The 9,495-nt window shown below is 33.7% G+C and overlaps 1 non-coding gene across 1 annotated transcript; it reads left to right on the top strand.

Moving 5' to 3' along the window:
- Nucleotides 1-8,562: 8,562 nt before the first annotated feature.
- Nucleotides 8,563-8,671, top strand: MIR6130 (microRNA mir-6130). Its single transcript, NR_128323.1, has one exon. It is a non-coding gene; the product is annotated as a microRNA mir-6130 (primary transcript).
- Nucleotides 8,672-9,495: the final 824 nt, after the last annotated feature.

Below are 9,495 nucleotides of genomic sequence, written 5' to 3'. Positions count from 1 at the left end.
TGCTGGATTCAATTTACCAGTATTTTATTGAGGATTTTTACATCTATGTTCATCAGGTATATTGACCTGAAGTTGTTTTTTTTGTTTTGTTTTGTTTTGTTTTGTTTTGTTTTGTTTTTTTGGTATCTCTGCCAGGTTTTGGTGTCAGGAAGATATAGAACCAAAAAAGAGCCTGTGAAACCAAGACAGTCATAAGCAAAAAGAACAAAGCTGGAGGCATTAGGCTACCCAACTTCAAACTATACCACAAGGCTACAGGAACCAAAACAGTATTGTATTGGTACAAAAACACATAGACCAAGGGAGCAGAATAGAGAACTCATAAATAAGACCACACATCTACAACCATCCGATCTTCAACAAACCTGATAAAAACAAGCAATGGGGAAAGTGTTCCCTGTTTAATAAATGGTGCTGGGAGAACTGGCTAGCTATATGCAGAGTATTAAAACTGGATCCCTTCCTTACATCTTCTACAGAAATTAACCCAAGATAGATTAAAGACTTAAATGTAAAACTCAAAACTATAAAAACCCTAGAAGAAAATGTAGGAAATACCATTCAAAACATAAGCATGGGCTAAGACTTCATTTAAAAAAAAAATCAAAAGCAATTGCAACAAAAGCAAAAATTGACAAACGGGGTCTAATTAAACTAAAGAGCTTCTGTACAGCAAAATAAACTATCATCAGAGCAAACAGACAACCTACAGAATGAGAGAAAATTTTGGCAATCTATCTATCTGATGAAAGTTTAATATCTAGAGTCTATAAGGAACTTAAACAAATTTGCAAGAATAAAACAAACAACCCCATTAAAAGTGGGCAAAGGACATGAACAGACATTTTTCCTAAGAAGACATTTATGTGGCCAACAAACATATGATAAAAAGCTCAACATTACTGATCATTAGAGAAATGCAAATCAAAACCACAGTGAGATATCATCCGATGCCAGTCAGAATGGTTATTATCAAAAAGTCAGGAAACAACAGATGCTAGTGAGGTTGTGGAGAAATAGGAACACTTTTGTACTGTTGGTGGGAAGGTAAAGTAGTTCAACGATTGTGGAAGACAGTGTGTGATTCCTCAAAGACCTAGAACCAGAAATACCATTTGATCCAGCAATCCCATTACTTCGTATATACCCAAAAGACTGTAAGTCATACAATTATAAAGATACATGCACATATATGTTCATTGCAGCACTATTCACAATAGGAAAGACATGGAATCAACCCAAAAGCTCATTCATGATTGACTGGATAAAGAAAATATGGTACGTTATATACCGTGTAATACTATGCAGCCATAAAAAGGAACAAGATCATGTTCTTTGCAGAGATATGGATGAAGCTGGAGGTCTCATCCAGAGACATGGATGAAGTTCATTATCCTCAGCACACTAACACAGGAACAGAAAACCAGATACCACATGTTCTCACTTATAAGTGGGAGCTGAACAATAAGAACGTGTAGACACAGAGAGTGGAACAACATACATTGGGGCCTGTCACTTGGGTTGGGGGAAGAGAGAGCATCAGAAAATAGCTAATACATGCTGGGCTTAATACTTAGATGATCAGTTGATGGGTGCAGCCAACCACCATGGCACATGTTCACCTATGTAACAAACCTACACATCATGCACATATATCCTGGAACTTAAAATAAAATAAAATTAAAATTAAATTAATAAAATCAATTGGGACTTGGAGGCAAAGGCGGGAGGATTGCTTTCAGGAGTTTGAGACCAGCCTGGGCAACGTGGCAAGACCCTTTTCTACAAAACACAAAATAGTAGCTATGTGTGGAGATGCATGCCTTTTTTCCCAACTAGCTTGAAGGCTGAGGTGGGAGGATTGCTTGAGTTTAGAGGGTTCAGACTTCAGTGAGCAATGATTGCACCACTGTACTCCAGCCTGACAACAAAGCAAGACTCTGTCTCAACAATAAAGAATTACATAAAATAAAATAAAGTTGTAATATACTAATACAATTAAATCCTATTCTACGATAAAAAGAAGAAATAACCGTTGCACACAAGATGGATTAATTTTCGAAGCATATGTTGAATGAAATAAGCCAAACATTATTTATACGCAATTTGAAAAGACCAAAACTAGACAAAAGAACAAAAAGCAAATGAGCTATTGCTTGGGCCTAGGATGGAGCCGCTGACTTCGTTTGGCAGGTGGAAACCTTTCAAGATAAGAGTCACTTGGGTGCTAATATTGAATCATACACTTAAATGATGTGTAGCTATAAAGATTATTAACAACAACAACAACGAAAAGCACTTCATCTGTCTTATGGTGAAGATTTCTTTACTTCTCAAAATGCCCTTTCTTCATGCATTGCTCAGTCAATCATCAACGTAGAGTGCTCTGTGTTTATCCTCTGTCGGGGAAGGAGCTTTGTACTGTTAGACATATTTTAATTCCTTTAAAATTAGAGCTGTGTTTTTCTCAGTCAGGGTTTACTATAAGGTCTTAAGTAGCAAATATGAACATTAGTTTTTCCAGGAGAAAACAATAAAGATTAAAAAAAAATAAAAATTAGAAATAAAATTTTAATTTTTCTTTAATAGTAGCAAAATAAAAGAAACCCTAAGTAGAATCCAGTACACTACATGATAAAAAGGTAGACCTTACTTAATGAAAAATTCTACGGCTTATGTTGTTTTTGAGAAATCTTAATATGTTTAGTATATTTTTGAGTTTTAAAATAATTCTTAAAAGAATAAAATGTTTTTATACTTTACTGAGGAGGTAAATGCTAAGTATCTGAGACATTCAATTATTCATAAAAACTCATTCTCAAAGACACAAAAGTGTTTGACTAATATATGTATTTAAATATTTCAGTATATTATAGAAAGCTTGACTTATCAATGTATAAACATATTTTTAAAACAGTGTTGGGCCATGTGTTTTAAAGTTCACATACCTATTTATGGTCAGTGGATTGTTAAAGAATTAGAACTATCCAAACTGAGAGAAGTGAAAGATAATATATTTCAGAAAACTAAGTGTAGCATACAAGTCAGGTGATTGAAATTATTCACTTTGTCACAGATGGCTCATAGCCAATTAACCTTTCAAACTAAATAATATTATTCAAAGACAGATGATGACAAGTAAAATGATAATTATAAACTCGGGTTTTTACTGGAACTTTCTAATGAAAATGTAAAAAAAAAAATTAATAAAAAATAGTTTAGATGTGCTCTTGTTTGAAGGCATATTGATTTTCTCATACGTGAAGGGCATACCCTAATAGTTCTATCCAAGATCTACGTTTTCTTAATAAGAAAAATGAAAGGGAGGATGAAGAGAGACAGGGTTCTCCAAAAGTACTTCGTTTCAACCTCCAGATTTTTTTTTCTGAGCAGGGAAAAGGTAAATATTGGAGCTTCCCCACCCCACCCCCCGACACTGTCGCTCTGTCCCCCAGGCTGGAGTGCGGTGGTGCAATCCCAGCTCACTGCAAGCTCCGCCTCCCGGGTTCCCGCCATTCTCCTGCCTCAGCCTCCCGAGTAGCTGGGATAACAGGCGCCGCCACCACACTGGCTAATTTTTTGTATTTTTAGTAGAGAGAGGTTTTCACCGTGTTAACCAGAATGGTCTCGATCTCCTGACCTCGTGATAAACCCGCCTTGGCCTCCCAAAGGACTGGGATTACAGGCGTGAGTCACCACGCCTGGCTAATATTGGAGTATTTAATTTCTTCAGGCATATGGAAAAAATAAGGCAAATAATGAATCTTGCTATTATTCCTGTTACTTTTTTACTTAGGGCTGAGAGGGAAAGCTGTCATAGATCATATTTAGCTGTCATAGATCAGATAAGAGATTTCCAATGAGAAATGAAAAATTTCATGTGTTAGGTGAGAAATGGAACCAAAGAAACAAAGTATTGAGTTAATAGTTGTATGCATTCTACTATACATATAATTGTCAGAACTTTGTAAGATTTTTAATATTTTCTGTTCTATAAGTTCAAGATCATAAAACATGAAAATTAAAGTGTCAATGTTTAAAATTACTTTCGTTCAATTTCATAGTACAGGTCTCCATTGAAGAAAATCACCTTGCAGTTTTGTGAACATTACTTCTGTCTCTCATCTGAGTAGCAAGGAAAAATACCCCTTACATTGGAGACAAAAAAATCTGGGACATCCATCAAAGGGACTAGTTTCCTTGGTGACATGAAGTTTGAAGTAAATAAAAAATATATTTAACTTCTTGCCTCCATCTCTTATGTGGGAGTTGAAGGTTGTTTCTACACAGAGGATTATCTTGGCTCTCCACAAACATTTCTTGAATGGAGATGGCCTGATTATTAAAACTTTAAAATACCATACTCTGGCCTTCTCACACTGGGTTTCTCTTTAGAGGTGGATGAGTTGGTAAAGAAACACTTGCCTTCTTTTCTAATGATATCAGTTCTCTTGCATACTGACGTCTCACAAGAAATGGGCTACTTGGTCACGCCTGTAATCCCAGCACTTTGGGAGTCCGAGGTGGGCGGATCACAAGGTCAGGAGATCGAGACCATGGTGAAACCCCGTCTCTACTAAAAATAGAAAAAATTAGCCGGGCGCAGGGGCGGGCGCCTGTAGTCCCAGCTACTCGGGAGGCTGAGGCAGGAGAATGGCGTGAACCCGGGAGGCGGAGCTTGCAGTGAGCCGAGATTGCGCCACTGCACTCCAGCCTGGGCGACAGAGCGAGACTCCGTCTCAAAAAAAAAAAAAAGAAATGGGCTACTTGGATAATCAATAACACATCACTTTATTTGCTTGATAGAATAGTGAATACAAGAAATATTTTTGAGCTAAAATTTCCGTGGATGTTGGAATGTCCATTACATTCTTTAATAATTTATTTCTCACAACTATTTTAAGGGAGGTGTCATTACTTTTATTGACTAGAAAATGAAATCACGGAGATATACAGAAAAGAGATGCCTGATTCAGTAACAGTTGGTACATGGACACAATGGTCATGGAGCTTTGAAAATGGCACTTGAGTCTGACTCTCAAAACTCTGTATTTTCAATTATGTAACAGTTGAAGTTACACAGTACATCAAATAATGAAAAGGATGCTAGCCTGAATGGAACTTTCCTCTTTACACGATGGTGTTAGAGAAGATTTCAAAGAGAAAGTGAATTCCACTCAGTCTCCTAATCTTACAAAAATTGAAATAAACAGAGAAGAAAAGCCTTATTTATAAAACTGAAGTAAAAGATCCAATACTTGAAACTATATTTAACAAGAAATTTGAAAAACCCCGTATCTGCAAAAGTTTAAAACTCTCCTGAAAAACACCAAATAGATTTGAACAGATGTATAAGCAATGATAAATAATGTTTTATTATAATCATGCCAGCTCTCATTCAGTTAATTTACACATTTAATGTGATCCTAGCAAAAGTACTATCAAGCTTAAATTTCTGGAACTAATAAATGTTTCTATGTTTTATGAAAATTTTATGGATTAATAACAGGAAGGAATGCTAAGATCCTCATGAAATTGTGTAACTGGGAAGGAGGACTAGTGCTATTATAGAAATTCTCTAAGTAAAATAATTTCTTCCTTGAATTGACAGGAAGTTTAGTGGGAAAAAGTGGAAAGAGTTAAAGTAGGCCCAATAAAATATGAAACTTTAATTCATGAAAAGGTAGTGCTATTTATTGATATTTTAATAAATGGCGTTGACACAAAAGGATAACCATTAGCAATACAATAAAATTAGATCCATAACACATTCCAAACACAAGAGTGAATGTCAAAATGATCAGCCATATAAACATTAAAAAATGAAATAATAAAATCCTGGAAAATACATAAGGAAATTCCTTCATACTCAGGGTATAAAAATAAAACTTTTAAACTGTGCTTCAAAAACTGGGTGACAAAAAGATAAATTTGATTGATTCAGTTATGGTACCAAAAACTTTTACATACAAAATAACAAAATCCTAAGTAACTTCAAGAGTAAAATAAGAAACTGAAAAAAAATGTGTATCATAAAGGATTTATGCCACTAAATAACATTGTTATTTAATCACCTCCCACCCAGTAGCAGAATTAGTAGATTTTATGATAGTTTTATTTTTAATTTTTTTGAGGAGTTATACATTTCTAAGTAGCTTTTAAAAGTTACTGGAAAAAAGGAATGAAAATCCAAGAGAAAAAATATGCAAAAGGTATGAACAGATAATATTAATGTAAACATTGCCTTAGACATGTGCAAGATGTTGAATTTCATGCAATAAGAGATTTACAAGTTAAACCTCAATTGAAGCATTTTTCTGACCTATTAAATTTACAAAAATTCAAAATTTTGATAGAATACTGTACCGGTAAAACCATGGCAAATAGCCACTCATATATGGCCAAAGGGAAGGAGGAATGGTACAATTTCAATGGCTGGAAATACGGCAATAAGCAGAGAAATTGACACAGTAAGCCCAGTACTAAGAAATTCGTTGAAATTACACACCTAAAACTATGAAAATAATCACAATTATTAATTGTAGCATCAACTATAAGGTCACACTATTGAAAGTAAACTTAATGCTCACACATAAAAATAGCTAAATAAACTAAGGTATATCCACACAATTTTATACAATGCGGAGATTTAAAAAAATGAAAAATGTCTCTATCAACTGCTAAGGAACAATGGCAAGGATACATATTGTTAAGTAACAAAGCAGAAAGTGTAAAGTAGTATGAATAGTGTATTGCCATTTATAGTAAATAACTACTTTGGCAAAAATAAGCAAAGAAATGATAAAGCAAATGTTATAAATTTGGTTATCTAAAGAGAATGATTGATAAATGTAAGAAATAATGGGAGGGAAAGGCTTTCTAATTTTGAAATTACGTTACTAACTTATGTATTTCGGTAGATATAAATGTTAATAAGAAATGAAAAAGAAAATTTTCAACAATGCAAAAAGAAACAAAAATATATATATATATTAAATTGATAACATAAATACCTCGAAGAAAAAAATAATACAAGTAACCTTGACATGTATCTGAATCCAAAGACAAAAAAAAACTTAGATATTTTGAAAAGGAAATTTGTTTGCTCTCATATGTTTATTGTACCACTGTGTACAATAGGTAAGATTTGGATGCACTCTGGGTGTCCATAAACAGATGAATGGATAAAGAAAATGTAAATATCCACAATGGAGTACCGGTCAGCCATAAAAAACAAATGAGATTCAGTCATTTGCAACAACATGGATGGAACTGGAAATCATAATGTAAATGAAATAAGTGAGGCACAGAAAGACAAACAATGCATGTTCTCGTTTATTTGTGGGATCTAAAAATCAGAACAATTGAACTAATGGACACAGAGAGAGGATTGAGGACTATCATCAATAATAACTTAATTGTATGTTTTTAAGTAACTTAAAGAATGTAATTGGATTATTTTTAATTCAAAGTGTAAATGCTTGAGGGAATGGATACTCCATTCTCTCATTCTCTATGATGTGTTTATTTCACATAGCATGCCTGTATCAAAACATTCCATATACCCCATAAATATATATACCTAATATGTATCCACAAAAATTAACAAAGAAATAATTTTTGATATTTTATATAAATATATTTAATTAACCAATAAAGATTGTATATATTCAGATTACTCAGTGTGATAATTTAATATATGCAATATTGAGTCATAATTATCAAAGCAAATTGAGGCCTGCCTCTGAAAAAGAAAGATACTTTGAACCAAACTTAATAGGTTTGTTGCTCATAGTGCAGTTGGTATAACACTTTTGAAAATATATTAAACAAAGGATAAATATATCCATATATTTGAGAATTCTCACTGTGGGTAATGGAGAATACATATATGTAATGGCATAAGTTTAAATGGATATTAGAAGTATCAGAATAAACCCATAATTTTTGTTTTAGAGCTTTATTGAGATATAATGCATATACTCTTAACCCACTTAGAGTGTGCAATACAATGAAGGTTCCCAGAGTTGCGTATCCATCACCACAATCAAGTTTAGAACATTTTCATTAGCCCCCAAAGAAATTCCATCACCAATAATTGTTATTCCTTATTTCTGTAACTCCTCTACCACCAGTTCTCCTCTCCTCAAATTTCCTGGCCTTACACAATCACTTGTCTACATTTTGTCTCTATATGTTCACATATCTAAACATTTAAACAATTATTGTATCTAACTTTGATTGTATATCCTTTGACCAAGATCCCCCAACCCCTCTCCTACTTAGCTCAGCCTCTGGTAACCACTACTCAACTCTGTACTTGTACGAGATCCATTTTTTAGATTCCACATACATGAGATCATGTGGTATTTCTGTGCTGGCTTATTTCTCTTAACATGAAATCATCCAGGTTCATAGATATTGTCACAAATGATGGGATTTTGTTCCTGTTTGTGACTGAATACTCTTCCATTATGTAAATATACCACATTTTCTTTAGTGATTCATCCGCTAATGGACACTTCGGTTGATTTAACGTCTTGGTTACTGTGAATAATGCTGCAATGAATGTGGAAATGCAGGCATCCCTTCTACATACTGATTTAATTTTCCTTGGATTTGTATCCAGTACTGAGGGAGTGGATTGTATGGTAGTTCTATTTTTAAATTTTCTGAGGAAACTCCATGTGGTTTTTCATAATAGCACTAATTTATATTCCCACTAACAGTGAAAATTTTGGCACATTATTTACAATATTTATCTTCTGCCTTTTTGATAACAGTAATCTTAATGGAAATTAGGTAATATTTCATTTTGCTTTTGATTTGCAGAATCCTAATGATAAGTGATGTTGAGCATATTTTAATATGCAGGTGGCCATTTGTATGTTTTCATTTGAAACATGTCTATTCAAGTCTTTTAGCCATTTTTAAAAGGGTTATTTGTTTTCTTGCTATTAAGTTCCTTATATATTTTGAATATTAACTCCTTATCAGATGCATATTTTGCAAATTTTTTTCCCATTTTGTAGGTTGCCTCTTCACTGCTATACAGACGCTTTTTCACTTTAAATAACATAATTTGTCTGATTTTTACTTTTGAGGTTTTAACCAGAAAATCCCTGGCCAGCCCACACGAATGTCATGGAGCTTTTCCCTAGTAGCTTTCATAGTTTGGGATCTTACATTTAAATATTTAATCCATTTTCAGGTGATTTTTGAATATGGTGAGACATAGACAGTCTTGTTTAATCTTCTGCATGTGAATATCCAGTTTTCACAGCACCATTTTTTGAGGAGGCTATCTTTTTCTCATTGGGTGTTCTTGGCACATTTATTGAAAATCAGTTGGCTATAAATGCACGTATTTATTTCTGGGCTCTCTGTTCTGTTCCATCAGTCTATGTGTCTGCTTTTCTGCTACTACTGTAATGTTTTGGTTACTATATCTTTACAGATAATTTTAAAGTCAGGTACATTGCTATGATTTCAGCT

The sequence above is a fragment of the Macaca mulatta genome, chromosome 3 (genome assembly GCF_049350105.2).
Source record: "Macaca mulatta isolate MMU2019108-1 chromosome 3, T2T-MMU8v2.0, whole genome shotgun sequence".
Taxonomy (NCBI): domain Eukaryota; kingdom Metazoa; phylum Chordata; class Mammalia; order Primates; family Cercopithecidae; genus Macaca; species Macaca mulatta.
This window is presented reverse-complemented; position numbering and strand designations above follow the sequence as displayed.